The following is a 14661-nucleotide window of genomic DNA, read 5'->3' as shown; positions in this document are numbered from 1 at the left end:
TCCCCCAAAGAAAGAGCTGCTAATTGTTGTGTGTTCTTCTAGAGTTTATCTATGACTATCTATCTATCACCTATCATCGATTTCTCTGTCTACCTAGACTCGCACATATACATGCATAAACATGAATAGTGATGGAAAATACTTGCATATGCATTTCCTGGGATGCATATGCATACCTTTTTAGGTTATAAATAGGGGCTCACACCATACATATTGTGTTATAACTTGGCTTTTTTTTGCATTCAGTATAGCTTGAACATCTTTGTCTAACAATGCATATAGGTCCTTCCTGTCTCTTTGTCTTTAGTAGCTGCCTACTATCCTGTTGTGTGGATTTGTCATAAAATGGTCCTCTATTAATTGGCAATTAGGTTATTTATTTATTTATTCCTTTTTTTTATTCTTCCAATGCTGTCATGAACATCCTCATACATTATTTTTGAGCACTAATACAAAACCTCCTACAAGATAGAAATCCTAGAAGGTAAATGGTTAAAATAAAAGAGTATATACACTTATTTTGATAGTTATTGGCCAATTGTCCTCTGAAAAAGTTGTGCCAATATACATGCTCACCAACAGTATATGAGTGTTTGTTAGTTTTACAACCATTTAAAAATTAAGAAGGATTTGAATATGCTGATGTAGAAATATATTTAAGAATGAGTAGTTACCACATTATGTATATGACTCTGATTCCTTTAGAATATGATCCATAGCATAATCTTCAATAGGCTATATTTATCTAATGTGAATCTCGGTTGATTAATAAGCATTTTATAATACACATTTCAGCAGCACTGCATGGCTCATATGAAATCATATCAATATACTAGCTCACTTTGCCTTTCAACATGACATCCATGAAAAGGTATATTAAATATATCTATCATGTGATAAATGAAATGTTTTCTATTAAAAAATGTCTGCCACACTTCTCCCAGGTTCTGTGGCAATGCAAATTTTGTATTATGGTTCTTAGTACATTTTTTCTTGCAGCTAGATCTTTATTAAAAGAAGTCAAAGGCTGTCCTTTTCATGTTATGAGCAGGCACCATAATTATCTAATGCAACTACTCCAAAAATCAAATTAGTAATTAGCTGGACCAACTGATTGGTATGACTTCCTGGATGCAGCTCTTTAATGTTGAACATTTACTTTGTGCTTGAAGGATTTGTTTGTGTGTTTCCTATGTGTGATGAGAGCTTTTCGATAATTAGCTCCTAAGGGATGTCGTATTCCAATAGTGAAGGAATAATTACAGCCTTATGAAAAGTGAAATGACTTCGGCTTCCTTTTGTTGTGGTTTAATTGTATGCAACAAGTCCAGGAGGCGTCTCATTTCAAACTGTGATAGTGAAGATGCAGCTTTCATTAAAAAAAAAAGTGTGAATTTGGTAAAATGGCAAATTGGTATAATTTTGAAAACAAACAAGCGAACCACCTTATTAGAACAAGTCTTGTGTTATTTCATTAGCTTATAATTTTGATTACAAATTAAACTGTGGCAGAGTGAGGAGCTGTAAGGTTATAACTACAAGAGAAGGAACTTGAAAAAGTTCACATCAAAAGGAATCAGCTGAGAGAATGCCGTTGTCATGGACTGTTAATTAGTGCCGCCCACAAAAATGAAGAGGAGGGGAATGACAGCCCAGTTCTCATGGATCATATAGTTTGGGGGTGAAGTAAGAATAAAACACACTAGAAAGAATATATATTCTTCAATGCCCTTCCTATTATTTTTGGAAAAACGTTTCAAATCCAACCATATCAAGATATTTTTCACTCCAAGCAAGTTTGAGGTGATAAAGGATGCTACTTATACAATAATGTGTCAGTCAGATATTGCTGCAATAATGCCACACAACAAACCACCCCAAAACCCAGTGTCTTAAAATAACAAGCATTTATTTGTCACCCATGTGTCTGTGGGTTGGCTGCAGCTTGATAGGACTTGGCTGGACTTCAGGCTCATGACTCCAGGATCCAAGGAGTAGGTCGAGCTCAGGTCTCCTCCACACATCCTCTTTGGACCAAGGGCCACCCACAACATGTTCTTCTCATGAAGAATAGCAGAAGGACAAGAGCCACACCCAAAGGCACAAAGACACATAAAGTTTCTGCCAGTGTCATATCCACTAAACTTCCGTTCGCCAAAGCAGGTCAAACGGCCCAGCCCAAGATCAGTGGGGTGGAGTTGGGAGGTATGCTCTGCACAGAACGCAAGAAGGAGAGGAGGAAATATTGCTAAACAATCATTCAAATTATCACAGTAGCATGTTGAGATTATTTCCCCCATCAATAGGAATTAAGATCCTCTGACATTTGGAGAGAGAGATATATATACATACACATGTATCCATCTTTGATTGCATCAGGCCACACTCACACACTCACACTGGAAAATATTAGAGAAAAGGAAATATGTTGAGACCACTTTACTTGCAGCAACTGGATGAGACAGGACACAGTAAAAAGTCGTACTTTTTGTGCAGTGAGGTTTGATCCAACGAAAACATGAAGTCAACAGAGTTAAAGAAGTATTTTCCATCAGTCCATCTCTAGGCCAAATGGCACTATGTGAAAAGTAGACTTGTTCTGCAAATGCTGGAACTTTACCCAAACTTCCATTGTATCCTCTGAGATTGCTTATTCCAACACCAATGAAAGAATCCCCATAATTATGGCAGCCTTGTTGAAGCCACACGCCTTGGAAATGGTTGAGCTAGGATATGGTTTGGAAGGATGAGTAAAATTGTAGAGCTGCCTTGGTTGAGTGACATCACCCATTCCAGAATCACTGATCTGTTTTCCCCTATTTTGCAGCAGATTATGGAGGAATTCCCAGCCACTCTGTGTCCCTCATCAAACGACTGGAGCTGATTAGAGATACCCTCCTCTGCACAGCCCTGTTTTTGTCCATTACGTGGAGGATGATGTCAGAAAGGAAAACCTGTTGCATGTGAACCTGATTCTGGAAATTGCAAAGGCCTCTTGAAAATGGTGAAAATGTTGCCTGAAGAAAAATTCACCGTCTCTTGTGTGTAGCAGACCTTGTCCATGCCCCACCCCCATATCTCCTTGGTACTCACCATGCTTTACATTCTGATGACTTCTGACTAAACATCTGCCACTCTCGGCCCAAGAATACTTTCTGGCTGCTGGAGCAGGCACCAGGCAGGCTCAAAGGGCCGGAAAACTTCACATCTCCAGGGAAGCAGCCCTCACCCAGTGAGGCATGGGCATCGATGTTTAAGCGCCCCTCACTGCAGACAATTCTGAAGCACATTCTCCACTCTCTCGCAGGATTTGCCAGCAGGACTGAGCCTGAATGGCCCACAGCAGTAACCCACTTGATAATGCAGGCTTTATTGTCTTCTTTCCATTCCCTGACTCACTTCCCCACTTCCCTACAGGTGCGTCCTGGGATCACCTCCAAAATAAACTATTTGCACTCAAATCGCCATGTCAGGGACCGTTTAGGGGGAAACCCGACCTAAGACATTGTACACCTGCAAAGCTTGACATCGCATCTGTTTTTGCTACTTGGTGAATAATGAAGCTCTGTACATTATCCTAACTCACTGCTCTTTTCAGAAGATTCTGCTGGTGTCAAAACAGTCACCAACAATGCTGACAGGCATCTGGTCGACCGCAGGGAAGCATCTCCATGATATCCAAGCCAGCTTTCCTTTCCAGGGGGCTTGTCAGAAAATGGAAACAGACTGTGAAGGCTTGCTCCAATGTCCTGAAGCTCCCTAGTTTCCAGGGGCAAGTCTTTACGTGCGGGATTGACGTTTGGGCAGAAGATAAGTGCCCATTCTCAAAATGATTAGGAAGAATTTCTTTATGTCTTGGCATTCTTGGCAGATTTTCTTTTTTAACTAAATGAATGGATAAATCTTTTAATTCAAGGTCCTGCCATCTTTGTTACGGAAGCTGTTGCAAAAACGCTCTGAGCTCTTTCGTCTTCACACTTCTGTTCTGGAGGAAGGGACTGGTGGTGGAGATTTTACATATTCCCTTGATTTTAAGAGGCAATCTACTGCAAAATATGCCATTGCTTTAACAACAGTTGGAGTGGAAGAGAGGACACTGCCCACATCGAATGCACTCATCAACTCTAAGAGGGCAAATGTTAACGTGGGCGCCTGGGAATGGAGGAATTATGAGGGGGAACCTGGTCAGTGCTAGTGGAATGACTTCACAGATACTCTTGATGGTGGAAAATCCCTGTCAGTTTGGGGGCAGGTGGAAGTTGATGGACACCTGGAAACCATATACAGTGGCTGTTTGAAATTTTCTTATGCTCGGAGAGCCTTAATATTGAAATGCATAACCTTCTGTTGCCAGGGATGGTGTCAAGGAGTCAGGTCCTGACACAGATGACCTCTTCACCTTGACAAAGGAACTGATGTAAAATGCATTCCACTTGAAGTCTTGGGGAATTCTGGTGTTTCTCTGACCAGCCTCACCCCCACTTGGCCGCAGGAGCAAAGGGGGCTCTGACACCGTTTGCCGCTATTCATGTTTGTGTTTCAGCGTTGTCAGCACTTGCTGCTCTCAGAGTGAACGAGAAATGAAATGGGTCAGATGTCAATGATGGCCATGTTAAAGACCAATCCACCAGTTGACCTTTTACCTTCTCAGTCAATCCAAACAAAAGAAACTTCCGGTGGAAATTTACTTTTGAGCAGAATTAAAGTTCACTTTTTGTTTCCTTTGTGTAATCTCTATTTCCTTTCGAGGGAGGGCGGAGTAGCCGTTCATTTTTGTCCAGAAAAAAAAAGAGTGAAAGAAACAAAACTTTTATGAAGGTTGATCTTATATAATAACTATATGAAAGGAATATATGTCCAATACTGTAAATGAGCTATATGCATAGCTTTGCACGGATGCGCATTTTCTTGAGGTTCATGGATTCCTTTAGACTTTTAAATGGTATCGTAGCCTCCAAAATGTTTTTTGTTTTTAATTACTGATTTAGTCAAAATTCTTTGAAAACTGAGGCTTGAAGGAGTTGAAGTGATTTACTCCACTATGAAAATATATTGAAGTATTTTTGAAGTTATTAAAAGAAGTATATTTTTTCTTGAAAATGAACAAGTTCTTGCAGTGTTGACTTTATGAATTATCCTAATGATCCTCACCACCTTACTTATATAGTGGAAAAAACAGAAAGTTCGCTATTTGGTCCAATCATAAATGCTCACTTAGTAAATTAAGCTTCATAAGGTTTTGTAGCACATATCTTCTTGGTTAGTTTTACATAAATCTCAGTTTCAATCTATTCCTTTGAAAACAGTGGATAATCTTGCAGGAATGTTCTCTCCCTCTCGTAGGGATGGTCTGTCTTTTCCGTCCGCAGTGTCTCTCCTCACCTCCACCCCCACTCCAAAAGTCTTAACATAGTTTCCTCTCCTTCAGGACCTATATAAATATATGTTTCTTTGTGATGCTAAAAACTAATCTTTGTTTTTTCAGGCTTTTAGAGGGATACTTACCTTAATCCTCTTAGGTCTGTGTGCCTCGAAGTGATAGCACTTGGAAAGTTTCAAGTTTCAAGGAGCAGGCTCTCCTAGGACCAGACCGGCTTGATCTTCCCTGGGATTCCTGCCCTGTCACCCTTGTGGAGAGCACTTGACAAAGATTTGTGGTTCCCATTATTTCCCTGTGCTTGGATATCTACCAATGGCGCACGTGACAAAGAGAAAAGAAAAAAAGGAGAGAAGAGGAAGGGAGAGAGGAAGAGAAGAGGGGAGGGGAGGAGAGGAGAGGAAAAGGATTCAAATTACAATATTTGATTTCTAATTTCTACTCTTTAAATACAGTTATTTTCCTAATTGTGGAGCTGTTTTTTCTTTCTTTTCCTTTTCTCCTCTCTCTTTTATTAAAGATTTTAGAAGCCCACTTATTTCATTAAAATGTTATATTCCCGGGCGGCCCTTGGCCGAGTGGTTAAGTTGGCGCGCTCTGCTTCGGTGGCCCAGGGTTTCACCAGTTCCGATCCTGGGCGCCGACATGGCACCGCTCGTCAGGCCACGTGGAGGCGGCGTCTGCCGTGCAGCAACTAGAAGGACCCGCACCTAAAAATGTACCACTATGTGCTGGCGGGCTTTAGGGAGTAAAAGGAAAAAATTAAATCTTTGAAAACATTATAGTCCCATTGTCAGACTTACGCATTTGATAATAAACTATAGCATTTCTAATTGGGCAGTCAAAGCTGTTTATAAATCCCAGATGTTTTCACGTTGCTGGCCAACAAACCAGCTCTCAGCAAGTTGCCTTCAAGAAGGTCCTCACGTACCATGAGCGTTTATCAAGCACCTGGGTCTGCCCAAGGGGTAGTGAGAGGTGCGGTTACTGAGAGAAATTCACAGAGAGCTACTGTCAAGATTTGTTTTGTTTGTTTTAAAGACTCCCTCTGGCTATTATTTTTGATTTAGTGAAACTTATTTAATACTTAATAACCGGTCTACCTTCCTAGGATCTAAACCAATGTCTCTTGAAACATAGTGCATAGGTCTCGACCTACATTCCATTTAGAGGAGCAGTTAGAAATGTGAGTTCTCATGCCCCAGATCTGCTGAATTCGAATTTCTGAGAGTGAAGAGCAGGAATCTGCATTTCTAAAAAACCTCCTCTGGTGATTCTGTTGTAAGTGAAGTTTGAGAACCACGTCTCTTGCTTCCCACCCGTGACTGTTTCAGCGCCTGGGTACCCGCTCTGGATACACTGTTTAGCCGGCTCCCTCTCCCAGATGGCGTTGTCTGAGAGCCGGGAGGTGGTGTGAGCATCTGTTGGTTTTGCCTGTTTGGCGTTGATTACCCCCCATTTCTGGTAATAGGACTCCGATTTTCCTCTGGGGGAACCACCCATCTCCTACTCTTAATTCAGGCGATCAGACAGGGACCCACATCATCATTCCTCTAGGAGTGGGCATGTGACCCAGTCTGGCCAATCAGCACATTCCATTCCCCTGACCCCACCCCCCCTTCCCCCCACCCCCTGTGATCGGTTCAGTGGTGGATACACCACTAAGCTAATCCTGTGAGACCCAACCCGGGGTTTTTGTTGGAAAAACTGAGAAAGAGAAACTGTTTTTGCTGGGATTGCTGGCAACAAGAACGATGTCAGCCTGGAACTGGTAGGGAGGAGGCAAGGTCATCTTGCCTCCGTGTGGACAGGTTCTGCTTAAGAGTGTCACCAAGAATAGAGACGAACAGAGAAAGCTAAGGAATGAAACCTCATCTCTTCCATGTTCAACATTGGTTTTGTTTAGACAAAACACTGGGGTTTTTGGTGCAGGGCAGGCCTTAGACGTAGTGGTATTCAATAAAAATAGGTTGGGTAAATGGTCTTGGTTTGACTCCAAGAGTCTCAGACTAAGTCAAGGCCTGGAAAGTTCTGTAAAATAGTTCTGAACACACACTGTGTCAAAAACAAGGGTCCTTATGGGGACAGTGGGACAGAATATTTGAATTGAGGTCTCATGGAAAACTCCAGACCACGTTCCTTATACCCTTAGCCCTGATAACACACTCTCTCCAGACTCTATAGCTTAGGTGTGACCTGTAGCTGGTCCAAATCATTACCACCTTGGATTTCTCAAGTTACAATGGTGCCTACTTGAGTTCATGGAGAAGGAGCCAGCCTGTCGTCATGAACACTGGGAGGACGTTCAATATACGGTTAAGAACAAGGATTTTGAAGTCAGACAGAACTGACTCCAAGTCTTGACTATCAACTGCTATCTACCTAATCTGGAAAAGTTGCTTAGAGGTGTTTGTCTAGTTACAGGGAGAATAATGGCACCCTTGTGTATAGGTAGCTGCAAGAATTAAATAGGATAATGTTTGTAAAGTGCTTAGCACAATGCCTGGCCCATAGTAAGTACCCAATTACCATTAGTTCCTCTCATTATTGATCTTACTTTATCTCTTTGACATTTATGTTCCACTTTTATCATGTGTTGATACATTTCATAAATGTCTCCCCCATCATCCACCCTTCAGCCCAAACTTTGCACCTTTTTGCAGTAGATGCTTCTGTTAACCAACGATGGTTGGCTTTAGGTCTTTGGGCCTCAACTTACCCATCTGAAAATGGAGCGAGTAGGGGGAGAAAGGGCACTGTTGGTCTAGATGTTCACTAATTTTTACTACTTCTAATTTTCTTCTACTATCTCTTCTGTGATTCTGTCAGCTCTAAGTACTGGATAACAAACTAACGGGAAGTTCCTAGAAAACCATCACAGTTTTGTATTGCTTAATCACTAATTTTGTCAAAATACTTTTAAATATACTCTTTTTCTCTGCAGGAGGAACTGTAGTTGTGACTCTGTATGTATGAATTTGGCCAAGAATCAGAATGACTTCTACTGAACAGTTTTTAGTTTATAGTTTTACTACAAATGCTTTCAATTGCTAAGAATGTTCCTTTGAAGCTTCCAACCTAGGAGATAAATTGCATTTTTAAAATACCCAAAGATTCCCCCCATTTTTTCCATTGCTTTGATGCATGTAATTCTTTTGACTTCAGCCCAATTCTCATCTTTTGGCAAATGACCAATTCACAGATTCCAAGCAATATTCAGAATGTATTCAGTTAAAACAAATCAGGTCCGACAGTTGTCACAGAAGCATTTAACGAAAATTACTTCAACATTTTAACAATGCTTGACGTTTTCAGGGATGTCTTTGAAGTACAGAGCTCCCAAAATATTTAGTGTTAACAGTTTTAGACAGGTGTTTTGCCAAGGACATGTAAAGATGTGTTGAGTGAAGATTATTATTTTGCAGTGAGCTTAGCCTCTGGAAAAATATTTACGTCTTAATTGGATGGAATTCCACCTGTCATTTTATCAAACACTTTGCTTATGGTCCGTTTTGCTTAGAGTCCAAGAAAAATGAAAGTATTTTAGTTGTGAGAATTAATGTGACACATGTTCGGGCTTTGTGGAATCACTGCATTTGTTTGGTGATAATTATAAGAGAGTGTTTTAGGAACTTGAACTAGGGTTTGCAATTAGAATATACAAAATTGGGTCTGAAAAGAAAGCTTAAGAAAGGAGGAATATGACAGAAAGTGTTGTAAAGTCTTTTTTATAGCAAACCAAAGTTACAGCACTGAAAAATCGCTTAATTAAAACTCAAGTGGAAAAAAGACAATCTAAACATATTCTAGAAGCTTCTATCCATCCTAGGAACTAGTTGTCCTAGTGCCTGGCACACAGTAGGTCCTCGAAAGGAGGACGCTTCCTGCCTTTCTCTCCCTTGCTTTTCCTTTCTTTCACTTCATCATCTTCCCCTCTGCAAGCTTTTTGGTCATTTACAACATAATTTCAACAAGGAATACTGAGAATGGAAAACAGAACTCAGCTGCTTTTGAGTCAACCTTTAGATCAGAGCAAGGAAATCCCCTCCCTTGCTCAGAGAATTTCTTCATGCGAGCGTGGTTGATGAAGTGTTAGAGTGTTGACTCCATTGTCGAGAGGAGTGAATTTGGTTGACACCTGGATGGGCCGAGAGATGCTGTGTATGTACCTCCTATATTCTATCTAAGCCCCAACCATGTGTTGAATGAGCGTCAGTTCTTGGCAGCTCTTGGTTAGCGCCATTGTCACCTGAAAGATGGGGCCCTGAAGGGAGAAGTGGGTCATAGTGTGAGGTGTTTGGAGATGGGGGACAAGAGGTGGTCTGTTGGTGGCACTTTCTGAACCTCTCGTTTTGGGTGGTAGTATCCAAAAACGTAGGCACTAAAAGGTCCAACTCAAATCAGAAAGCAAAATCTGTCTTCCGGGAGGGGGCAATCTCAGGAAACAGTGAAGGACAAACCCAAGTAGAGGAAGTGATCCGGAGATTCAGGAGGCCTGATGGCGGGCCCCCGGCGCCCCCCACGCTGCCCTCTGCAGCCCCGTCACTCTCAGACAGTCCCCAGATAAGGAAATGGACAAATTGTTATTCACCGGATCTTCTTGGGATGGGAAGACTTTCCTTGTAGTGAAAATACTTGAAGCACTCGTGATAGACATTGAGAGTCTGAAGGGTCCTTGGAGGAGGTGAGGGGCTCTGAATAAGATAAGGCAGGATGTTTAGCGTGAGGAGGAGTAGGGGGAAGTAGAGCCCTGGAGCTGGTGAGAGGCTGTGGGTGATAACGTTTCTGCCCTGCGTATCCTCACCTCTGAGCTAAAAAACTCCCGCAATGCTTGATAAAGGTGCTGGCTGAGCCTCCCGTTTGTGCTAATGTGGGGAAGTAGCAGGTGTGGCCACAGGAACATGGAGGTAGAGAAACAAAGTCAGCCAGGGGGATTCCCAGGCTTCATGGTGTGTTTGCTGCAGATTTTGGAACTAGAGTTCAAGGCCACCTGAATCCAAGGGCCAGCCTCCCAACAGACCATGGCTGACACGTAGTTATCACAAGGATTGAGCAGGGGAGCCACTTGCGTGCCCCTTTTTTATTAGGGAGTGAGGTTCTAGATCCTTCTTGACTTGGGTAACGTCCTTCTCAATGCCTCTTCTTGTTCCATGGCTCTCATGCTGTAGGCTCCTTTATTGTACCATATTCTTGGATTTTTACATCGTCCCTGGTACTTGTTTTGATCAAGGTAACAACCTGACATTTGTTTTGCCTGGTGCCCCAATCAGACCCTGGTGCACACTGCTAGAATCATTCATAATTGTCCCTTTGGGTCAGATACCCTGGGTTTGTAATCAGTGATTTTTCATTCCCTCAAATTGAAAATATGCATTAGGTAAACCAAAGTTACAACCCATTATGTTAGTTGAATATGTAACATACATGCTGCACACACATCCTGAAACAAACTTTTACTCGATACCCGTAGTTTTCACTTACCAGTATCTCTTTGCCATCGATCTTACTGTAGTATGAGGGAGGGAATTCAGCATCAGGGGGTGGGAGAAAAAAGAGAGGCAGGAATACCACAGCCCACCCTGGCCAGCTCCTTGCTTCTGTTGACCCTGACAGGTGGACACGTTTCAGTAGAAGTCCAGAGGCATTAAACACAGACCCGGTCCAGCCACACAGCCCTTCACCCACACCAGCAGTGAGGGAATGTGTCAGATTATAGTTAAAAGCATGGGCTATGGAGGAAAGCCTGAGTCCTGAATCTTGGCTGTCTCTCTTCCCAGCTGTGGGACCTGGACCTTCGGAGACGCTTAATCTCTCTAAGCTTCATTGTCTTCATGTGTACAACTGGGAAAATAACAGTACTAAGCTTGTAGCACCGCTATTGACACAACTGAAAAGACATAAAGTATACAAAGTGCTTAGAATATTGTTGGACACTTAAGCACTCAAAAACGGTAGCAGTTATTATTATTGCTGTTGTTATTGTCAATAGGAAGAAGCCAAAGGTAATAGAGCTCATTCTTTAGCCACACATAAAACCTAGATGTAGATATAGTAGGTAAATTGGGACAGGGGACACCATAAACATGGTTATTAAATGGCATGGCATACCGAGTGTCTTACAAATCAGTGCTCCTCGGATCCTTGTTTAACAGAAGGTGAACTTGAAGAACTCTAAAGAACTCTGTCAGGGGAAATATTCACAACGCAGCTCGGCCTGCAGCTCAGCCAGCAGTCGTTAACGCTGGACACTGTCATCTGTTCTTGACAACGTTTAGGAACATTCTGAGGGGGCCGTCATTCTCCCCCTTGTCACCAGCTGGTCTAAGGAGCAGGCATTTCTGACGGTTGGGTTCCTGGTAATTGGTAGCATTTCCTCCTTGTTCTTGCAGGCAGCCAAGCATCCCACACTCTTAGAATGTTAAATAGTGCGACCGTGGGAAGGGGAAGCCCAGGGAGCATCTTGCTGATATTAAGACTTTTTGGGCTTCGTTCAATAGACAAATCATTTTGCTGGACACGCCATAATGGGCAGTTCCATTCACCTAGAGAGAATGTTTTGGGGGGATAAAGTGCTAAGAGGCTAAGTTCCTTTCTTAAAAAGATGATCTCAAAACTTACAGTGTTAGCCAATCATTGTTTAAATGTTTATGAAGAAACTTGATTGCGAAGTTAGAATTGGAGAGGCCATAGGATGGACTTCCCCAACTGCATCATTTTACCCTGACTCAGATTTTGGATGAGGCATCCTTTCTCTTGGGAACCAAAAGAAATTGGCGTGATCCCATTCCAAGCACAGCGGAGAGCCCATGACCTTCCTAATCCTTCAGGGGCTTCTGGAGGGTAGGGCATGCCTGGTGGGTTATTTTGGGTTTTGCGTGGGTTTTTTTCCATCCCATATGACTCGGGTTTCTGATTGGTTAGTTCCATTCTCTGGATTCCCTCACGGTGCTTCTATGCTACTCATAGCCCCAGATGCTTCAACTCAGCCCTGAGACTTAGACTCCTTGATTTCTGCATTCAAACTCAACAAAAGCCCCTCATGTGCATAGCAGACTTTGCTAAAGTTTGAGAAAAGAGATGGAGGGTGTTTACACCACACGAGAGAAGTCACCTTAAAATGGAACATCAGATACTATTCCTGTGCTCAATAGTATTTGCCACAGGACTTGGGGACTCTCTCTGCTCTTGCTCAGGAGTCAGCTTGCCTCCCAATTCCTTCATTCTGTTTATGCAGAGGAATAGGACACTAGACCAGACTACTTGGACATTACCACTTAAGCTCAGATGAGGCGCCGTCCTCCTCCCAATCGTTGGGATGGAGTGGGGCATTGCATTCTTCCAGGTGTATTTCAAAGAATACAGAGAAGTGAAATCATTTGTGCAGATCAATGCCAGAGCCAGGACCCCAATACGCAGTCAGGTCTACCATAGACGACCTTATTTCTGAGGCCTTTGATTGCCACACGTGTTTCCACAGATGTGTCCTAAGGCACATAGTACCATCAATTCTCAAATAATTCAGTGTTCACACACTCAGCACTGAAACTTGAGTGAACAAAGCTAAGTCGTTCTTGATAAATTGAAGGCACTTTAGAGTCTTGTTCTGCTTCCAAGACATTATTGCAACCTCCAATGACACTAGCCTTCTTTGAGGGCCTACAAAGAATGTGAAGTCACGCTGGGCTCTGCGTGGGAGAGAGAAAAGGATGACGCACAGGTGCTGGTCTCTCTGATCACAGGGAACTTGAACTCAAGGCAGGTGATTCCACTCCACAAACACGCATTGAGCTCCTGCAGGCTCTGGGGAGATGACGGAGACCAGGCAGGAATGGTCCCTGCCTTCATGGGGCAACAGCATTTTAGCTTTGGGGACCATAGTATCAGAAGCAAAAATTAGCTTGAGGTTTCTGACAAGGTCAAAGATATTTATGTTGGCAAGGAAACAAATGTGCAAGATGGGCACCATCCCAGCGAGCAGAGCAACCACTGTTCTCGAGGGTGAGCAGTGATGTCCCAGGTTCTAACACGACTCCAGCCTGTGTCATCTGCCACCAAGCTCCCTTTGACGCTCTCTGCTGCTTTCAAGTCCTTGGTCTTGCCATTCTTCTTTTGGCCTCAGGCCTTCGTAAACCCGAACCCCTGTGCCTGGACTCTGTGCCGCCTGCTTCAGCCAACCCTTCACTCTGCTCCGCTCCCCCTCCCTGGCTGATTCCACTCAGTGTTCACATGGAAACTCAAAAATCCCTTCCCCATGATGGCCTTCCCCGGCCATCCCTCTCTCCCATCCTCCACCACCAGCTGTCTCTACCTCCTTTTAATGTACTCCCATTGCATCCAACCCTCTCCTTGAATTATAATTATATTTACTGAATAGTATAATTTTAAAAATTCCATCTCTCCTCTCACCCCCCAAAAAATCTCATGTGTTCTTGCTTCTCTTCTGATCCCCGGCACCAAATATAGAGCCTAGCACATAGTTGGTGCCCAGTAAAGAGTTGTCCAAATGAAAGGACAGAGTTTAGGCAAGCTAAGGGGAGGGAGAGATGCTTTCTCAATGATAGATACTCCTAAGAAAACTTGATGGGAATGGCACAGCTGTGCCTTGAAAAAGGGCGCACCAGCTGGTGTTCTTGGTTGAAAGCAGCAGAGATGGGCAGTGGCTAACTTTAGAAGAAAAGGAACTAGTTGGAAACAACGTACTGGGCCAAGAATCCATGGAGAGCTTAAGAACCAGGAGTGAAAATGGGGCCCAAACCAAGGGAGGTCCTGCAGTGGGGAACGCAGCCCAGCTCACCCCAGTGAACAGCCTGATTGGGACAGTCCTTTCACTTCGCTCTGCTGGACGCTTCCAGGCGGCACTGCTGGTTGTCACCCCTGCTGGCTACCTCAGCGTGGTTCCAAGACGTTGTCTACTGCCCCGCATCTTTGATGCTCTCCTGCGAGAATCCAGGTTCAGCTGAGCGCATCTGATTGGGCCATGTGGGTTGCTTGCCTGCTTGTCCCAGGAATTGGGAAAGAGATTATCTTGCCCATTAACTTTCGTCCTGGGTTGAGTGCCTGCCTCCCACCAACACTCATAGGGTGAGGGACTCTCCCTGTGATGGACTGTTGTGTGCCCCCAAATTCAAACATTGGAGTCCTAACCCCAGTACCTCAGAGTGTGACTGTATTTGGAGATAAGATCTTTAAAGAGGTGACTAAGTTAAAATGAGGTCATTAGGGTGGGATCTAATCCAATATGGCTGTGTCCTTATAAGAAGAGGAGATCAGGACATGAACAGAAG

This window comes from Equus caballus, chromosome 3 (genome assembly GCF_041296265.1).
Source record: "Equus caballus isolate H_3958 breed thoroughbred chromosome 3, TB-T2T, whole genome shotgun sequence".
In the NCBI taxonomy this organism is placed as follows: domain Eukaryota; kingdom Metazoa; phylum Chordata; class Mammalia; order Perissodactyla; family Equidae; genus Equus; species Equus caballus.
This window is presented reverse-complemented; position numbering follows the sequence as displayed.